Below are 4,113 nucleotides of genomic sequence, written 5' to 3' on the forward strand. Positions count from 1 at the left end.
GCTTGGAAAGGTCGAAAGTCCACAGAGAAGAAGACCTCATCAAGATGGATTGACACAGTGACTGTGGCCAAAGGCTCAAGTGTGTCAGAGACGATGAGGACGGCACAGGATAGGACAGGATTCAGGTCTGTTGTTCATAGGGTTGTTATGAGTCATACTTGAATCAAGGACACGTAACAACATCAACAACGTACCTGTTTAGTCTTTTCACTTTCCTATTTGATGACTCTTTAATATCTTCTCCTTTTTCCTCCAAACTCCAGTGTTTTGTCTTCACACCTTTGCTTTCATTTGGTGATAGTGTATTCTACTCCTCTGAGAAAATGTGCATTTTCTTACTTATGTCAATGTCTGTTTTTTAAAATGTGCTTTTTAATTTTAACTATATATTCTAACTTTGGTTTGGAACACAGTATATGAGGTTTCATTTTTCAGTTCTCCTCTGGAGAGGGTGGCTTTCAAAAATATTTGATGATAGGCAAAATGAGAAAGAATAACCAGGTGTGCTAAAAAATAAAAGGAAGAATTATGACAAGCATCTGGATATTTCAGCTACGTGAACTTCAACAGTGAACTCCTGTCATCTTGTGGAATATAATAACTCCCAACAGAAACATTTTAATCTGTGAACTTGAGTATGGATAGCCATGGGTGAGGGGTTGGCAGTGAAATAGTAATAAGTAAAAAGGTGCCAGAAAAAGCATCAAATACCTAACCCTTGTAAATGACTTACCTATAGATTGCACATTGTAAATGCCTGTTTTTTTCCTGGTGGAGAAGATTGTAATCTGCATTTTCTGCACAGCATAGAAAGGAGCACGTTTATCTTTTCCTCAGATAGAAAATACATTTCTATCACTAGGCTGATTTGCTTTTTACTTTCCCTGAAAACTGAACTGTAAGTGGTTTGCTTAAACTTTCCCCCAAGCCCACGTTCCAGACCTTGAGCTCATGCTTCTACTCCAAATATGTGCATCTGATGGGATAAAAAGAGATGGCTTAAAGAGGTTCTTTACAAGTATGAAAGCAGTTGAATCCAGTCAGAAAGACAGGAGGGGCAACTACTAAACAAACACCTGCATTAGTCAAAAGTAGCACGACGAAGTGCGATTGACCAGCCTAGAGGAAGATGTTGCTAAAGGAAGGCAGTCCTGAAGAAGAATGAAGCAGACTGCCTCGTAAACAACCAGACACATGCAGGTACACTGTTCTGCAGCCACTTAAAATCATTTCTCCCAGTCAGATTTTCAGAGGGTCATGTCAGTTTGGGTTTTTTCCTCATAGCTGACTTTCAGGAAACTCTGGTGGCCTAGACCATATGGAGTTGTGCTGCCAACCTAGAGGCCTTGCCTCTCTGGCAGTTCAAGTTCACCAGCAGCTTCAAGGGAGAAAGATGGGCAATCTTGGAGTGTTCACTATGAGTTCGTTCTGATTTGATGGCAATAAGTTAGTGACTTCCAGTGCTGAATAAATTATCTTTGAAAGGCTGAGAAGACCCTCAACGAAATGGATTGGCACAGTGACTATAGAACAGGCTGGAACATGGAAGAGATTGGCATGATGGCACAAGATTAGAACAAGGTTCTGTCTGGCCTGCTGTTCATAGGGTCGTTATGAGTCATAGTTGACTCGAAGACCCCGCACAACTACCACAGCAAAGACTGAGTTGAAGATAAAATGAGGGCAAGAGTGAGGGACAAAAACTGAGCAAAGAAGCTATTCTCCTTTCATATGACCACCTGTTCTTTATTTGGGGAAAAAGAAAGGCTCCAACAAATACAGATTTCTTAAGGAAACAGAAAAATATTATAAGACAAAGACAGGCAGTAGAGAGTTCTAAGATTCAAAAATCCTTAAGAGCTAGCATGTGAATAATGCTTCTGGATCAGCTACTGAAACCAGCATAGGTGTTGGGTTAGGTCTGGGGAATCTGAAATGAAGAACAGAAGGGAAAGAAGAGAGATAAGGATCGTCAGTGTGGCCCCCAGCATCAGTGGGTGCCATGTACATTATAGTAAGTCCCATATACTTGTAAGTTTTCTCCAGAAAGAGAGGTCTACCAAGAAGAGAGAATGCCAGAAGGAACTCTTTATTCTAAGATGCTAAACAAATAATTCTGTGTGGTGCCAGGAGTAAGCTGTGGTGGGCACTATGATGAGCAGTGTGGATCTCCCATCAGGAAGGTGAGACTTTCTATCTCATCTCCTGGAAGTTCTGCTGAAGAAACTTGCTTTACCACTGCCATGTCTTTATCTATGCAGGGAAAGCTACATTCAGTGACTGTTTGAGGTGGAAATATAAAAGCCCAGGCCCCTGACTCAGAAGGTCGTCCAAGGTCAAGAACTTCCTGAATGTTTGATAAGGTTTTTAATAAGACTAGATACATCACAGCTTAATGTCTCTCTTCTAATAGACAAATACATCCTCTGAAAAGACTTTGAGCTTTACCTTTTATTTTCTAAATCTCCTTCTCGGCTTGGTGGTAAGGAATGGGCTACCAATGCTAAATGATCCAGGTCATGGTCTTCACAATTATATACTATGCATCAGAGAGCTGGACATTGGCTAAGGATGACAGAAGAAGAATTGATGCCTCTGAGTTGTAGTGCTGTGATGAATGTTGAACATACCATGGATTGCTAAGAAAACAAACAGGTCTGTCCTGGAGAGGGTGAAGCTGGGTTGCTCCTTGGAGGCAGAGATGTTGAAATTCTGTCTCATATCCTTTGGGCAGGTTGCCAGGAAGGACCAGACTTTGGAGAAGGACAACATGTTTGGAAGGGTAGAGAGTCAACATAGGAGAAAAAGACCCTGGATGAGATGGATTGACACAGTGACTGTGGCAATGGGGGAAGATATATCAGAGACAGTGAGATTGGTTCCAAATGGGGCAAGGTTCAGAGCTATTGTACATAGGCTCACTATGAATCATACTCACTTGGCACATTACACCACAATGTGCTAGTTTGGATTTCTCTCTTTCTCTCTCTCTCTCTCTCTCTCTCTCTCTCTCTCTCTCACACACACACACACACACACACAATTTGTGATATCCTTGTCCTTGTTATGAAGCTTTACCAGCCACATATAATGAGTAGGGTAGGGTGGGTTTTTTTTTCCTTCTTCTTTTTCCTTTCTTTAAAACAATTTATATAAGGGAAAGAGAGAGAAAACTGACTATGCCATTGGCTATCAGAAGAACAAATATGTCTTGGAGAAAGTGCAACTGGAGGCAAGGGCTGTGAAATTTGGTCTCATCTACTCAGGACATGTTGTTAGGAGGGGCCTATCTTTGGAAAGATAGGATCTCAGCATGAGAGTGGAGACCCTCAACAAGAGGGATTGACTCGGCGATTGTAACAGTGGACTTCAGTAAAGATAATGAGAATGGCACAACATAGGCCAGGGTTCAACTCCTCTGTTCCTGGGGTCTCAAAGAGTTTTAGTCAACTCAGTGGACCTAACAGCAACAACAACAACAACAATATTTAACTATCTAAAGATTAGGTAAAAGTCACTTCTAGAACCTTTTAGACCTGGTATACTTAGGGATAGACTTTTACTCCAATTTGAATTTGTTCATTGTTAAATACTTAAAAGTTCTGCTTGTTCTTTTTCTCTTATCTAATTGTTCTTTAAGGAGCCCTGATGGTGCAATGGTTAAGTACTAGGCTACTAATTAAAATTGGTTGGTGAAATTCACCACCCTCTTTCCAGGAGAAAAGGCTACTCTTGCAAAGACTACAGCTAAGGAAACCCCATGGACCAGCTCTACTCTCTCTGATGGGGTTATTATGAGTTGGGATTGACTTGAAGGCACACAAAACCAACAATTGTTCTTTAACATATTTAGGTATCTTATAGTTTTACAGAAAATTACCTATCTTCTCATCTATTATTGCTGTTAGGCAGTTCATGGTGGTTCTTATTTTTTTTTTTTTTAAGATTTTTTAACTCTACAGCGACAAAAAGAATACAGAGCCAGAACTAAGAGAAACAATACCTTTCACAATAGCTAATCACAAGATTAAATACTTGGGAATAAATTTAACCAGAAGTACAAAGGACCTTTTCCAAGAAAATTACAAAACATTACTACAAGAAACAAAAAGA

The sequence above is a fragment of the Elephantulus edwardii genome, unplaced genomic scaffold, assembly GCF_000299155.1.
Source record: "Elephantulus edwardii isolate Elephantulus edwardi_28Jun2011 unplaced genomic scaffold, EleEdw1.0 scaffold00098, whole genome shotgun sequence".
In the NCBI taxonomy this organism is placed as follows: Eukaryota; Metazoa; Chordata; class Mammalia; order Macroscelidea; family Macroscelididae; genus Elephantulus; species Elephantulus edwardii.